At 37.9% G+C, this 17,454-nt stretch overlaps 1 protein-coding gene across 7 annotated transcripts in view; it reads right to left on the reverse strand.

The window, feature by feature from the left end:
* Lrrc4c (leucine rich repeat containing 4C) overlaps nt 1-17,454 on the reverse strand; it is a 1,536,732-nt gene that overhangs the window by 15,529 nt on the left and 1,503,749 nt on the right. For all 7 annotated transcript variants that reach the window (XM_045159294.1, XM_045159290.1, XM_045159292.1 and 4 more), the window contains one exon: nt 5,656-5,707. The gene's annotated coding sequence lies outside the window, so the exon portion shown is untranslated. The remainder of the gene's footprint in view (nt 1-5,655; nt 5,708-17,454) is intronic.

Raw genomic sequence — 17,454 nt, forward strand, 5'->3', positions numbered from 1 at the left:
AAAATATATAAGACTAACAAGATTCTAAGATGGATATAAAAGTGTTTATGAAAGTGATGCAAGTTATATAAACTTTCTCTATTATTCTGTACATGAAGATAAAATATGTGTCATTTCTTTTTTTTAAAATTAATTAATTAATTTATTTATTTGAGAGCGATAGACACAGAGAGAAAGACAGATAGAGGGAGAGAGAGAGAATGGGCGCGCCAGGGCTTCCAGCCTCTGCAAACGAACTCCAGTCGCGTGCGCCCCCTTGTGCATCTGGCTAACGTGGGTCCTGGGGAACCGAGTCTTGAAACGGGACCATTAGGCTTCACAGGCAAGCGCTTAACCGCTAAGCCATCTCTCCAGCCCAATATGTGTCATTTCTATGCTAAAGACATAGTAGAGAGATAAAGGTTAGTGAAAAGTACATGATAATTTCCAGAAAATAAGAATGCATTATAGCATGGCTATCACCACTCCAGTGCTGGGATTATACACACATGCTACTATATTTGATTTTGTTATTTTTTTTTTTTCATGAATTCAAGGGACCTATCTCAGTTCCTCATCCTTGCAGTTAGGAATTTTCCAATTGAATAATCACTCTGTCCTGTCTATCAGGTTTTACAGGACAGTTTCTATTCTCATTTGTGTAATTATATCTGTGTGCACTTTTCATTTGGGAGTCGAGATTTGGTAGTTGCAACAGGTGGAGTACTTACAAAGCCTGAGATTATTACTACCTCTGAACCTGCTCTACAGCACGCACAGAGGCTACTTTCCTTGACCACAGTCATCAGCACCCTGTATGACAAGTGTCTCCACTAGTGCAGGGAATAAAAGACATTAAACCTTTAATTTATAATTAATTTTCCTGTAAGACTACAGAAAGAAATTAAAGTCCATGAATCTGTTAATGGTGTCAGGTGTCACTTAACATATATGAGGAACCTAACTAAGGAAAGAGTTCTCCCACAGAGGTGCTGCTGGGGTGACATAACTTACTGTATTTTGTAGCACACCATGATATCCCACTCTCTGCCTGGACAGCTATGGTTTTCTGTTATTTGGTTTTAAGTAAACTAACACTCAGAAAATGGGAAAATTGGCTTTAGGTTTTTATTTTCCCCCCAAAATAACATAGAATGGATGCCAATGGGTCCTCAAGAGTAGGGATAAAATAAAAAATAAAAATAAAAGAGAATAAAAGAGCCTGCATTTTATGTCCAATATGAGTTCTTTCAAGTCATAAAATGATTTAGTTTTAAAGAGATGTTTGTTATGGTTAGTCCTATTCACCTGTCTGTATTTATGGCACAGTTAACATGCAGAGGTCTGGAAGTAGCTGCTACCATCAGAAATGATGTCCCTACCTTCTCTACCAATGTGTCTTCCTTTCACATTTGATAGAAAAGATAAGTTCTATGGAATTTATATATTGCTGGAGTTGACCTTTAAATTCTTGAAAATTAAAAATAATTATATTGAAACTTTTAGTTATAAAAAGGACCTTAGAGTTGGGGAGGCTGCTCAGTAGTTAATGTGTTTGACTGCAAAGCCTAACAGGCCTGGTTCCATCCATGTACCAATGTAAAACCAGATTCCCAGAATGGTACATGCATCTGGAGTTCCTTTGCAGCAGCTACAGGCCCTGGCATACCCATCTTCTCTCTGTCTTCTTTCTCTCTCTCTCTCTCTTTCTCCTGTGTCTGCTTGAAAATAAATAAATACTAATATTAAAAGAGAAAGGATCCTGGGGAGCTAGGCAAACTCAACTTTCTTGTTCACTGGACTGAGGTCTTGCATTGACCCATTCTGAGGCCTCTTTTCCTATAGCGTGTACAACAGGGAGAGCATTTTCTCTACCAATGCTCTTAGGATAACCTGTTTATGAATTGTGAGATGATATGGAAGTCTAGGTATTAGAGAGATTGGAAGTTGATGTCTTATGACTTTGAATTCATATTCAAAAGCAAACAAATAGAAAATTTGGTAGCAAGAGATCAAACAACACAGTACACTTTATGGCAGGATGTAAATGACTTAAATGTACAAGAATCTATTCTAGAAAATAGTTTCCTGAAGCAAGAATTAGATCCTGTCTGTAGATGAGGAACCAGATGCTATTTATTTGTCACCTATTGAAAATCACCACTAACTCATCCCTCCCATTTAACCACTGTACTATATGGGTACACTGTTTTTTAGCTACATATGCTTTGGAGAAGTGACTTATTGTTCCCAACATGTTTCTAAAGTCATGGATAGAAGCATTATTCTAATGTACTAGCAGCATTACCATCTTTTGTAATTTTCTTTCTAGTGCTGGAGCCTTGAACATTCTAGAAAAGCCCTCTATCATTAAGTTACATCCTAAGCTTTCTTTGTACATTTTATTATTTGGAGATAGGGCCTCAGTAAGTTGCCTAGGTCGGACATGTACTCACTGCATTCCAGGCAGATCTTGAACTTAGAATCCTTCCTCAGCTTCCCAATTACTGGTATTATAAGCCTGAACTACCATTATCATAAAACCCATTGCTTAGAAGTGTTCACATAGGTTTTATTCTTAAGAAACTAAGGTGGCATATTTCAGGAACTACTTAAGGTTTTTGAGTCAGCCTGGTTGGGGTCAAAACTTGAACAATAAACATACTGCCTGATAGTGACTTTGATGGGATTAAGTACGATGACCTAGGTGAAAACAAATACAGAATGTCTGGTACATAGAAAGCTGACTTTTTCCCCAGTCATTTCCTCCACTCTCTTAGAATACCACACAATGCTGGTATGCTCCACTGTTGAACAGTAAGCCTGAGGAGAAACATGAGCACAGGATGAATTAATCAATATAATTCTACATCTGAAGAGGGAGGTGAACACTGAAACACACTAGTATTTTTCAACCTGTAGTTGAAGGCTCCTTCCTACAAACACTTGCTGCCTTGGTAGAATTCACTCTCAATTCTAATTTTAAAGAAAAGCATCTCCAGCTAGTAGCTCAATTACACTTAAGTATCAGGTCCATTTTAGTATTATTGCATTTGTTAAATCTGAGTCTAAATTACTTTATCAACACTAATAAGAGAAGGTAGAGGGCAAAGAAGGAGGGGAGCACACTGAGGGGAAAGTGAGGTTTGGGAGGACAGAATGACAAAAAGAAGCTGTGAATACAGAAAGACAGAGAAAAGCAGGTATCAACACTGTATACAGCCTCAGGTCCAGTAAATGTCAGGTAATCTTGCTGGCCACTGTTTCTATGGAAACTCCTTAAAAGAGTAGAACACAGATATTTTAGGACTGCACTTCACAATTTCTTTAATTATGATGAAACATGAGACTGTTAAGGGCAATACTATTATCGTACTGATAGCATTTAGGATTCAACAAATCAGTGATGCAAAATAAAACACTGGTTTAAAAAAGTAATTAACTTCCTGTGAATAGTATGTGAATAAAATGCAACTTATATTTACAGAACTTCACATGTTATTTCCCTCAGGCAAACCCCAAATTAGCCAAATGATATTTGTTTAAAAGAGAGATCTTCAGAAACTTCATGCCAGTTATCCGCCCCCCCCCCATACTCAGTGAACAAAAACAAGGTCACAACCTTTTTTCAATTAAACCCAAGATAGTACCAAAGTACGGCACAGCTGGAAAAACACATTATTACCCCATAGATCATTTGTGAGCACTGAATAGGTCTCCAGTGCTTTTCTGTTTAATAGGCATTTGAATATAAAATTAAAGAAAATAGCTTCAGATTAGCCTTTGCCTTCAAAAATAAACAGTTACTTTTTGGGCATTATTTCTGGTAGACTGAAGAAAAATGATTTGAAGCCATCAGTTTCTAATCTCTGATGGTTGGGAATCATTTACCTAGCCTTTAATTTAGTCACAGAGAACCATCTGATTGATGGATTAATTTATATCTTCCTAATAGATAAGCCTGCCATTTTTTTCCACCTAGTATTTGTCAAGTACTATGCTAAGAACAGGGATGGCAAAATTATATTGTGACCTTTTCTTATTACTAATTTTTGTATATATATGTGCCTCTGGTATGCATATGTGAAGGTGCATGAGTGTGTATGTACACGTGTATTTATATGTGTGAAAGTGCATGTGTGAGTGTGGGCATGTGTGTTCATATGTGTGAGAGTGCATGAGGGAATGTGTGTGCATGTGTACATCTGTATTCATGTGTGAAAAAGCATGAGTGAGTTTAACATATGTACATGTGTATTCATATGCATGAGAGCACGAGTGTGTGTGCACACATGTACATGTGCATTCATATGTGTGAGTGCATGAGTGAATGTGTGTGCACATGTGCATTCTAGGGTGAGAGTGCATGAGTGAGTGTGTGTGCACATATACAAGTGTATTTATATAATAGGGAGAGAATGCATGTGTGTGTGCATGAGTGTACTTGGGTATTCCTATTTATAAGAGTGCATGACTGAGTGTATGCATGTGTACATGTATATTCATGTTTGAGTGAACATGAGTGTATGTACATGTTTATATGTGTGTTCATACATGCAAGAGTACATGTGCGTGTGTACATGTGTATTCATATGTGTAAGTGTGCATGCCTGGGTACATGTTTATTCATATGTGTGAAAGTTCATGTGTGAGTGTGTGTGTGGATGTGTCCATGAACACAAGTGGAGGCCAGAAGTGGATATTGGCCATTCTTTGTCAGTTGCTCTCTACTTAATGTCCTGAGACAGAGTCTTTCACTTGAACCCAGAGTTTTCAACTTCAGCTAGTCTAGCTCACCAATGTGCCTTGGGGATGCTTTGCCTCTGTCTCTCAAGTATTGAGATGAAATCATTTATAAGGGTGCAGAGGATTCAAACTGTAGTCTTTGGGCTTCTGTGGCAAGTGCCTTATCCACTGAGAAATCTCCCCAAATCCATATTCTTTAATTATGGACTTTTACAAAGCACTGCATTACCTTTGTCACTACACATTTATTGAAGACCAACTATGGTTTATAGGTACTGGACTAAGTAGATAGATAAACCCAGGTACCTATTTTCCCAAAGAAAAATGGATATATAATGATATGTCAATGAGCCAGTATCCCTACATGCTATTCCCTAATTTTGAGTCATTATAGGTAGGATAACCACGCAAAGATGATATGTTACAATGAAGATTTAGGGCTTGACATTTGTGCCTCTATTGTCTGGAGATGGTAAGACAAATGCTTCAAGAGAATTCCCATGGGGAGCCATGTTTCCAACTGTTTACATGAGCCCACAACCTATATAAGACCTTAATCCTGCAAGATTGACTGACAGAAGAGGCACTCACAAAAGCAGTGAAAAAGGTTAGTTATCTCTGCAGTCAAGCTCGAAACTGAAGAGAAACATATGAGGAATCTGAAAATATGGCCCAGATGATATTTTTTTCTCCTGTAGCATATATATATATATATATATATATATATATATATATATATATATATATATATATATATATATCAAATTCAGTAGTGTTTTGCAGTGGCTAAACTTCCACAAACTGCTCCTGCTAGCAAAGCCAGTCCTGCCTGTTATCAGATTTGACAGCATATAATGAGCCACTTCACATTAGTTACCTTTGTAATAGTCAGCACATTGCGGGAACATGTTAGCATTAGTCATCACCTACCTTACTCTCCATTGGTATCTCTATTCCATAAGAAGACAATGTCTTTGCCAATCTGAAAAAAAGGAAAAGAAAAAAAAAAGGAATCTATTAAAAGAACTCACCACCATGGACACCACTGGTGACAATATTTATTGACTCACTACTGTATTTTAACAGAGTTCTGGGCTGAAAGCCAAGGCAGCTATTTTAACCACTGGCCATTTTGAACAGTGCATTTTAATGATAATAAAAAATGCATTTGGAATCAGATCTGTAGCGCATACTTGGTTCACATTTATAATATTTTTGATCTTAGACAAGTCACTTTTTCTTTCTGATCCAGTTTCCTGCTCACAGCACCTCAGAATATCAAGAGACGTAATAGTTAATGAAGATGGATAGGAGACAGTTAAAATAGCACTTTGTTTTTAAAGCCAAATGAGATGTTCAATGTTTTCCATATACATCTGCTAAAAATTCCAAATTGGCTTCTACAAACACCACCATGTCCCAAACACAAGAAAGACACATATGTTTGCTTTAACCCCCAGTCCTACAATTCTTGACACTAAGAGGTAAATATCAGAATTTAAGATTCAAAACCATACAACACTTGGAGCAAGTTATAGGAGACAGAACTTGTATTTTGAAAGCATAATTGCAATGAAATAAATATTCTGTAATCCCTGTCATTGTAGAATTTTACATCTCAAGATTAGAAATACTGTTTGTAGGGACTGTACTGAGATGAAGCCCTGAGCAAGTACAGATGGCAAGATCCCACACAATTCATAAAAAGATCATAGGACTGGCATGAATTTTAAAATCAGCAAAAAATCTTTTGATAGCAGGGTTGGTGAGAACAAGAGGGAGGCAGGTGTTATAATCTTCAAGGAATGGGGAAAGAAGCTGGGCTTTTGGCTGACTCCATAGAGAGGTGTTAGCAGGCAAAAGAGTCTGATGATGTAAGCTTTAGAGCTGAGCATTTTAGTGTGGGACATGATTTTTCTTGGAAGGGATAATGTAAGTAAGTACATATTTTTAACTTTAAAGTAATATACTAGTCATGAATATTAAGCAAATAAAGTTGACTATAAATAAAAGGTATCTTAAAAGATAATCTGTAGGTTTTCTATCATTGGCTTAAAAATATGTAACTTGAGCCAGGCATGGTGGTGCATGCCTTAAATTTTAGCACTCAGTAGACAAAGGTAGGAAGATTACCAAGAGTTTGAAGTCACTCTGAGACTACATAATGAATTCCAGGTCAGCCTGGGCTAGAGTGACACCCTACCTCAAAAAAAAAAAAAAAAATCAATATGTGTGTGTGTGTCTATAACTCAACCTTAATACTGATACCATTTCTTATGGTTACAAGAAATATTAACTAACTTTCAGTAGGACAAATGAAATGTGGATTACAAATTGATGTACTGGGATTAATAACACCATGGGTAAAAAGCAGTGGAGAAAAATAAGTGTGTGTGGACAAAGTAGAGGAAAACTGAAATACAAAAGCTTGTTTTTATTGCTAAATTGAGTAACTATTTCTTGGTTCCTTTATTCAGAAAAAATCTGTAATATTTGACATAATTACAATTTATACTTCCAAACATCCTACACTTGACTTCTAGATAATTGTGCTCTTCATTTTTCTTCAACCTCACTGCTCACTCTGCTAAAACCCTGTTGCAAGTTCTCCCTCAACTCATGGGCCTTGTATCCTGCCAGGAGTGTCACAGGATCAGTGAGTTGGCCTCTCCCCCTCTGTACTCACACTTGAAGTGGACTTTTCATCCCTAAAAGGGCCATCTACAAACTGAACACTGTAGGACCCACGTCTGTACTTTGTAGACTGGCACTAATATAAGAACTGTACTTAGAAACATCAAAAATGAACATGTACACAAAAAAACTCTGGATGCCTACACAGTTTCAAACTTGAAAAGACATTCAATAGTAGCAATATCACCTGTTCATTTTTACAGTAAAATGGTTTAAGCTCCTACTATGTGGTAAGCTCCAGAAACAAAGTTTTAGTGACTCAGGGCAAAGGGACCCTTGAAACTTCTGTTTGAGGTCATATACATCTTATCTCTGCACATCATGAAGCCTGCAACCTCACCAAATATACAACCTAGCATCCATATAAAGAATCCAAAACCATAAGATTCTGTGGACTTTTTGATACTTCTATTGCTATGACCTGGTTACTTCTAAATACCATCTGTTGCAGACAGCTTTAGGTTTGTTGAGATGAACTTTTAAAATAGGCACAGTTATGGAGAAAGGTATATTCATTGAAGCTTTAGATATAGGGAAGTTTTATAATGGCAGAAGAAGCTGGCCCTGTTTTTACTTGTCCAAGCAGAGAGAGAAAACTACAAGCCAAAAGTCACACCACATAGCACACTTAGTTCCAGGTATAACCAAGCACTTTGTATATCTTTAGATTGTAATTTTAAACCCACCACAGGCTGGGCTACCCAAAGACACCTTTTCTAGCCAGGCAGCTTTAGAAGTAATCTACAAACTAATAAAACACTGAGTCTACTGGGGGGCATCTCTTCAAACTACCACATACTGCCCCTGGCCCTCAACAGATTTATAATCATCTCACATTGTAAATTTTACTCAGTCCAAGTTCAAAGGTCACCATAGTCTTGACCAACTTAAGATAGTTCCCAAGTCCCAAGACTCTTTTGAGATTTAAGATTTTCTCTGTAAAACTGAACAAGTTAAGTGCTTTTAACATATAAAGGCACAGAGGAAACATCTTCAACTGGTATAAGGCATAACAGGGAAAGGCTAGAACAAAGAAAACTCAACAACCATGCAGCAAACATCAAACTTCTGTAGTCTAAGTCTAATATTACCAGAGACTGATAGTCTCCAGATTTTCCAATTCTGCCCCTCCAGTTGGGCAGAGTCCATGATATCCTTTGTGAAGTCTTGGTGGTGTATCCAAAACATTTATGGGTCTCTATATAAACCATGGTCCATCTTCCAAAGGCTCTTCCAGCCTATTCATGAGGGTCATCATTCCTTGACTATATGCTGCATCTCAGTAATGGCTCCTGAAACTCTGCACTTCATAACCACTCCACATATTTTTCATGCTTTCAAAACCAGTATCAGATGTGTAGGACACAGCCATATTCTTAATTCAAGGATGAAATAAATCATGACCTTGAAAAGTAGGTTCCTTCTCCAGTCAAATCTTTCCAAAAATGTTTGTACTTTTATCATAGTCTTTTCGTAGGCATGCTCTCCACTGTTTTAATATAAAGCAGGTAGGCCATCTTCCTTAAGATTGTTAATGTGTTGATATTAGCAGCATCAGTAACTCAAAACCAGTATCCGTGCCTGTAAATCTAACTTGTTTGAGATCTTTCAACTTAAAATCTTAAACCATTCCGTCCAATATCTTTAGCCAAGCACATTAGTCCATTTAAATTTAACCTTGATCAAAGTCTGGTCCTGGGCAGAAGAATGCATCCAGCCCTTATGACAGTAGTCCAGTAGTCTAAACAAAGTCCACTGCAGTCTTTCCTTCCCCTTAGGAAGTTTATAAGCCAAGCCTTGAAGTTCAAAACTGTCTGTACTTAGCATTCTCAAACTCTTATCAAAATAGTCCATAATACTTACTGTTCCAGAAGGCATTGTAAGTTGCAAACACCATGTCCATGTCCATTGCTCTAAAACAAAACTTCCAAAAGACCAAAATCCACATGGTCAGGTTCATCTCACCCCACTTCTGGTACCAATTTCTATTGCAGACAGCTTAAGGCGTGTCGAGATGAACTTTTAAACCTGGCACAGTTATGGAGGAATGGATATTTATTGAATCATACAGATCCAGGAGAAGTTTTAAAATGGCAGAAGAAGCTGGCTCAGTTTTTACTGGTCCAAGCAGAGAGAGAACAACAAGCCAAAAGCCATTCCACACAGCACACTTTAGGAACTCCAGGTGGAACTACACACTTTGTATATATTTAGATTGGAATTTTAAACCCATCACCACACCTTAGGGTTGGATTGCCCAGTGACACCTTTTCTAGCCAGGTGGCTACAGATATAAACTATAAAGTGATAAAACATTGAGTATATTGGGGCCATCTGTTTGAACTGCCACATCACCACTACTATGTCCTGGTCACTTCTAAATGCCACTACTGATATATTCTAGTCACCTCTAGATGCCACCACTGCTATTTCTTGGTCACTTTGAAATACCATCATTGCTATGTCCTGGTCACTTCTAAATACATCCAATGCCATGTCCAGGTCAACTCTAAATATTACCACTGCTATAACCCAAATACTTCTAAATACCATGGCTATGTCCTGTTCCTTTTTTTTTTTTTTGCAGGGGGTGGGTATAATTGGGTCACTTCACAACCTGGTTTAATATCCGTTCTTCTGGTTTCCATCCTTCCCTCTGTTTATTCTTTTCTTTAGCGAAATCAGATTATATTTGTTAAATGACCAATGTCTTTTGATGTCACTCAAATTAATATTCAGTGATGTGTGGGAACATCTGTGTGTTTGTTGTTCAAAACTTCTACGTCTCTGCTCTCATTCTTTTAGTATTTTTATTCTTTCACTAGGGCCACACTCTCTTCTTACTATTCCTTCCACAGCCAAGCACACTGCTTTCTTAGGGATGATGTACTTGATGTTACCTTCCCTGTAATACTCTGTACCAAACAAATAGGCTTGTAACTACAATTCCCATCTCTGCCCTACTGTATTCTACATAGCATTACTCAACTTTGCATGGTACATTAACATGAACTGTTTTGAAGGGGAAAGTAGGTGCTTCTGCCAGGAAATATTCCAATATTGTGGACCTTACCCTCAGTGTTGAAATCATGAAAACATTTATGGATCAATTACCAAAAAGCTTATTAGTTACCTCCTCTTGAATCTCTTACTGGTTAGATTGCCTGAAACATTACAACAGGCAATGAACTGCAATTTATATGCAGCATAACCACCTGATTGCCATGTAAGAACAAATGCAATAATTGTTTCTTGAATAGGAAATAAAATAGCATATTTGGTAAAATAAGTTTATGTGTAGAATAAATAGTAATTGAAAACCCAGCTAGAACTAGAGCTATGCAATTAGCTTAAACCAAAATATGTCTTATGGAGAGCTATATGGAATTACAAATTTCTAGGTCTGACATTTCTGATGATTTTTATGGTCTAATCTTGGTTTCCAACAATTATTTTAACACTATCTGGCTCATAAATCAGAGTTTCCTGATTTGTGGAATTCTCTTCCACTTACTGATCATTATGGAAACTTTGCTATAATCACCAAGGGAAGAAAGTAAAAATGCTGATATAAAATCTTCTAATTGCACACATTCAATTTGTAGGACAGTAACAATAGTAAAACCAGGATAAATGAATTTTGAGTGATAAGGAAGTCTTATGTATTAGTGTCCTATAACAAGTTCTCCAAGCTCAAAGCCAAAAACCATCCATTTAAAGCTGTAGCTTTAAAATCAAGAGGTGTCACCAACCCTGTGTTACACAAAGAAAAGACATCCCATATTGTTGTCTCTAATATCATTCTCAGCAGTTCCTTTCCTACTCAGTCCTTCCAAAGCTATATCATCCAAAGACAGCGCTCTCTGCTTGCCCTGCTTTGTCCACAGTATTCACCGTTTTCTTCTAACCATGCTAATGGCTGAGACAATGCTACAATCTACACACTGGCCCTGTGCTTAGTGGGTACTTGAAATGATTTATTCATGTAAAATTAAGTGAATATGTATACTATGACAAATTAAAGATGCTGCACAGTTGACTCTACAGCTGCTAGTGCTGAGCTAGTCTGACATGGTAGATCAAAGTGTGTGAGGGTAGGTGTGGGACATGAGAAGTATTCTTGAGATTTAAATAATAGCACCAGGTCAGTATCCTGCTGCATCCAATCTGGATCTCTGGTCTGAAAGGACACCTGATAGTTGTGGTTTTTTATAATGCGGCATTCATCTTCATAAGTGTTTGATGAAGGATGGATCAGGGCCAGCAGAGTCATGAGTGACTTATCTGAATCTCCTCACAGGGGAAGATAAATGACATCAAATATGCCACCATGCATTATCAATTGTAATTTCACATTTATGTCCACTGGCACATATACACTGTAGGCCTTTGACCTGACCTAATTGTGTTTCCTTTTCAAAATATCTAACAATAACAACAGAGAACCTAGAGAAATTCAGACAGGAAGAAAATTTTAAAGCCATTTATATGACACAAGCTAGCTTTCTCCTGTCAGAAGGCACCTCAGCAGACCATCTTTCATTGGACTCTAACCTGGCTGTGAGGCTCAAAATCAGGTTTTCCTGTGTCTAGCTGTTCTCACTGAGCTAAAACCATGAGAAAGTCTCAGAGACCCAAGGATGAGTCACCACTGTACTTCTGCCAATGAGATATCCACCAAGGTTTAGTTCAAGATAATCAAGATAATCCACAGAGGGCCCAGTGATACAACCATTTGTTTTCCTGACTGATTTTTGGGGGCATGATATTCTTTAACTTTGGGTGATACACATTTCTTAATTTCTGACCTAGATTAGGATTTTGTCATAAGCACTCTTAAACCACTATTAAAATGGACAACAAAATGTTGGAAATGCTATCATGAGGGAAGATAAATGCATATGCCTTATGGGTGGAGCACTAAAATATCAGCATACCAATAATGCAATTGAGAGCACACAGGACATACATTCAAGAGAATGAGAAAACACATTCAACCTTAAGCTTTAAAACCCTATTACGAAGGGCAAGAGTTCCTAAGATGGAATTGACTAGAAATTATTTTTTTCCAGGTTTCCAGATAGTCAAATATTCTCTGTTTCAAAGCAAGTGGTAATTTTATCGTTGCCTCACTTCACCTGAGCCTGACTCTTTCTCAAATTTCTTAGCCCTTCTTTCCATTTAACTGTGACATTGACTGCTATCTACAAGCAGGGAATAGCCTAGCCTTACTCTTTCAGTTAGTCTCATGACATCATTGTCTCAGACTGAACTCCAAATTCTCTATATTCTAGACCTCATGCCACTTTGAGGAACATCTCCACTGTGATTCCAGATCCAAGCTTCCATATTTGCCTCAGGTCTATGAACTGATGCCATTCCTTTCCTGTAATTATAGGTCTTTCTAGGGTGAGATAACTGCAAGAATGACGAGAACAAGCTCATATACAGGATAATCTGAAAGAAATATGTTACAAGAGTAATTAGGCAAGATGCTCTGGATTTAATGGACATGTCATTAAAGACATAAATTTATGAAACAAATTAGTCTGTTATAAAGTAGACAAAGGGAAGAGTAAATGTGGCTAGAGGAAGTATCAGACTCCTGCTGTTCTGAAAACAAATTACCATAAATATGGTGACACAAAGCAACAGGAATGAACTTGCTCTCAGGTGTGGAAGCTAGAATCTGAGATAAGGGCAGGGAATCTTCCAACTATGTAATTCTTAATTGTCCATAGATTCCATGCCTATGGCTGTCAGGCCACCTTCATATGCCTTTCATGTCTTCCCCTGTATCTTTCCTGTCTGTTTCTTTCTTTAATTTGAATATGGACAGGTGTCATTCTATTTAGCAAAATCAGAATATCCTAGAACTACCTCATTTCCACAACTTAATTAATAAAGAAAGTGTTATTTTCTATAGTTTCCTACCTGCAGGTTCCAGAGAATTTAGTATGGACATTTTGGGGCCACCACTTAACCCACTATAGATAATTAGGATTAGTAGCAAGAGCAAAAAATTCCTTTGTATTCTATGTGCAATGGGATTCCCTTGGGAATTTTCCATTGGGAAAAGTTCAAGAGTCTGACTGAGACTTTTGAACCTTCACTGAGGTCAGCCATAAGTACTGACTAGCAGGGACAATATTGAGTCATCAGTACATCAGAAGTGACAATGGCAGGGTTAGAAAGGGGTAAATAGGGGCTGGAGAAATGGCTTAACACTTAAGACATTTGCCTGTGAAGCCATACACAGGTTTGATTCCCCAGGACCCATGTAAACCAGATGCTGAAGGGGCACATGCATCTGGAGTTCATTTGCAGTGGCTAGAGGCCCTGACATGCCCATTCTCTCACTGTCTGTCTCTCTTCTATCTCTCTCTTTCTCTCTCTCTCTTCATGCAAATAAATAAATAAATAATTTTTTAAAAGGAGGGAGATAATTGGGAATTTCTTTTGGAGGTATAGTCAGGAAAGTAGGCTTGGAAATTACATATGGGGGTGGTGGTGAGACATACCAAAAATTGCCATCTGCTACCTACCACAGAAACTATCTAAACAGCATCTGCCCCATACTCCATACTGTCTTACTGCAGAAGCTTGCCAAAGTTATTTGTGTCAAGAGATCATGTAAACCTCCATAGCAGTCCTTAGATCTTTGAAAATATTATCCTTTGTTAGTCTTGTCCTCTTCCTAATCCCTGTGGCTAGTTGTGTCTTCTTTAACTTTGCACAGTGAGTCTTCCTAACCAATGACAAATCCTACAAAACAACCTGTTCCAATTCTTTCTCATGCCAATGAAGTTCTCTGGGGCATCCAAATCTAAACCCAGGTGAAGAATTCTGAAATGTCAGGGATTTCTAGATTTGATTCTGCTTAAAGTAGCTGACATCCCCTGAAGAACAGGGCTAAACAAGGGTGAAGGACATAGACACAGAGAATACTCAGCTCCTACCAAACCAGATATTAAGAGACACAGAGGCTCCCAAGACATCATCACTGAAGTAGACCTAAAAGGAACCCAACATGGTTTGGGGAAATTTGTGGAAGAGGGGGCAGAAAGATTGTTAAAGCCATATATTTGGACATTATGCACATAGACATTGCCTCTTATCCATAACTGATGACTAACCCCACAATGCACGACCTACATTCCCCAATGAAGAGGCTCCCTGCAGAGGTGGGAGGGCAGGGAAGAGGCTAATGATGATAGCAACATGGTTGTATGCACACTGTGTACATAACTAATAATAAGAAAAAAAACAGAACAGGGCTAAAATTTTGAGCCATATTTTCCAACATTTACTGTCTCAGAAGCATGTATGTACCCTATACTAAACCTCCAGAGAACTCGTTTCTAGATTTCTTCTACTTCAGGGACATCTAGATAAGAAAACAATAAAAAAATTAAAAATAAAGATTTGCCTGAACAAAATAATGTAATTCTCATAGCAGTGTTTTTGGAAGACATGATGACTTCAAGCAGAATATTCAAGTACAATATTCCTCCATTGTTAGTTGTAAATTCTGAGTGAGAACAAAGCCCCAAAGTGTTAAGAAGTAATCACCGAACATAAATATACGTGATGGCAATGTGTGATCGCTTATATAGTAAAATCCCTTTAATGCAGACCACATTTTCATGTGGTACAGGCCATTATAACGGGATGCAACTGGAAATCTATAACATCCCATGACACATCTGTGGTTATTCTCTGCATGTGTGCTCTTCCACTGTGCGCTGTTCTACTTTGTGTTGCTTTACTGCATGCTGCTCCCCTGTGCGGTGTTCCAGTATGTGTTGTTTTCATAATGTGTATGAGTCTGCAGACTTGTCTTCTGGTAAAGGCCCATCAAGCTCACCTTAAATAAACCCAATTTTTTAAGAATAATTTTAACATAGTAAGTCACATTTATTAGCAACTGTGTGCTCAATTTATCAAGTTAGTAAGTCATTTTTCTTTCCATTCTCATAAGAAGCAAAATTTAGGGATGGAGAAATTTCTCTGTGGTTAAGGCACTTGGCTGCAAAGCTTAATGAACTCACTTTGATTTCTCCATACCCATGTAAAGACAGATTAACAAGGTAGTACATGAGACAAGTTCATTTGCAGGGACTAGAGGCCCTGGTGCACCCATTCTCTTTCTCTCTCTCTCTCTCCCTCTTCAGAAGTCTGATTGAAGAATATTCATCTCTTCATTCATTCATTTACTCATTAACTATTTTTTATCCCCCATGTCACCGAAATGTGCTTGAGCCTACAGTAATTTGATGGTAGAGAGGAACTGATCATTGGGCTGTGAGGAATCTTAACTAATAAATGTAGCCCTGTAAGAGAGCAGAGTCCGCTACCTAAAGGAAAAAATTTCTTTGCAGGTGACTATTTAGTAACCTTTCTTTTCCTCCCACGAGGTGGAGACTAGAATCTACCTAGCTGTTTTTTGCCTAGCGAGCCTGCTCAGGAAAGGAATGTCAGGTGATGCAGAGAACTTGAAACTGGAGTTAGAGAAGCTATTCCCAGGGTAACAAGAACAAAGCAGCAGGCATTTTGAAGAGTTTATTTGGAGAGAGGAAACATCTGCAGCAATCAAGTGATTATGATGTTATACTCAAAGCAAACTCTGAGCAATTTCATTAGTAGGGACTAAGATTAGTTTACAAATGAAATCAGAACCCAGACACAAGGTCACAAGCAGCCTAGTGCAGGCCAACTTTGTGGCACCCACTGAAGATGAAGACAGAAACCTCACCAACAAGATAAGAAAAAAAATATGCCCTAGAAAAAAAGGGGAGCTTCTTCTTCCTCCCAAAGAAGGATAGACCAGAACTATATGTGAAGGTAGATCCAGTCACTCTCAGTCTCAACAGCTTTTGTACAAATGCCACTTTCTCACAGACATACAAAAATTCCTAAAATACCCCAGCTGTCTGCACACAGTCACTCTCACCTCCTTTCTGTGAACTGGTGCTCCTTGTTCTCTCTTTAAAAAACAAACAAACAAAAAAAAAACTGTTTTTTGTTTAATTTTTATTTATTTATTTGAGAGCAACAGACACAGAGAGAAATGAGAGAGAGACAGAGAGAGAGAGAGAGAGAGAGAGAGAGAAAGAATGGGCGCTCCAGGGCTTCCAGCCACTGCAAATGAACTCCAGACACATGCGCCCCCTTGTGCATCTGGCTATCATAGGTCCTAAGGAATAGAGCCTCTAACTGGTGTCATTAGGCTTCACAGGCAAGAGCTTAACTGTTAATCTATCTCTCCAGCCCCTTGTTCTTTCTTTAATACTCTATCCTGACCTTCCAAAGAATGTCAGCTCTGTAAACATTTTCCTTGTCTTCTCTTTAACACTCTGTCCTGACTTACAGAAGAAGGTCATTTCTGTAAAAAGTGGAAGTATATTATTTAGCTCATTCCCCATGTTCTTCCCTGAATCTAGAATAGTGTTTGGTACACATAAACAATTCAAACATTTTCTGAGTGAAATGACAGAAAACACAAAACTTCTCCATTTCTATATAAAATCATGACTTAAACCAAACCTCATGTGTTATGATTTGAATAAGAAACTGTAAGAGTAGAAGTTTTCACCCTATAGTCAAGACACATGAAGTAACAATTTCCAGAGGGAGTATAACTTCACTGCTTTACTATGTGGGCAGTTATTAGTTGCTCACAACATTTTCCATGCAACATGGACATAAGTGGACCAGAGGAAGATTACCAGGATGTGGGACAGATTTGTACTAGGAATTGTCTTCCAAATGGATGTGGGGTTACATGCTAATTCTTAGCTGAAAGCAGATTTAAGAACATTAGTAGATGAAGATTTTGTGTGAGGGCTGGAGAGATGGTTCAGCAGTCAAAGGTGCTGACTTACAAAGTCTTCTGGCCTGGGTTCAATTACTCAATATACACATAAAGCCAGATACACAAAATGGCTCATGCATCTGAAACTTGTTTGTAGGGACAAGAGGCCATAGTGTGCTTGGGTGCACTTTCTCTCTCATGAATACATAAATAAATAAATA

The sequence above is a fragment of the Jaculus jaculus genome, chromosome 9 (assembly GCF_020740685.1).
Source record: "Jaculus jaculus isolate mJacJac1 chromosome 9, mJacJac1.mat.Y.cur, whole genome shotgun sequence".
Classification (NCBI taxonomy): Eukaryota; Metazoa; Chordata; class Mammalia; order Rodentia; family Dipodidae; genus Jaculus; species Jaculus jaculus.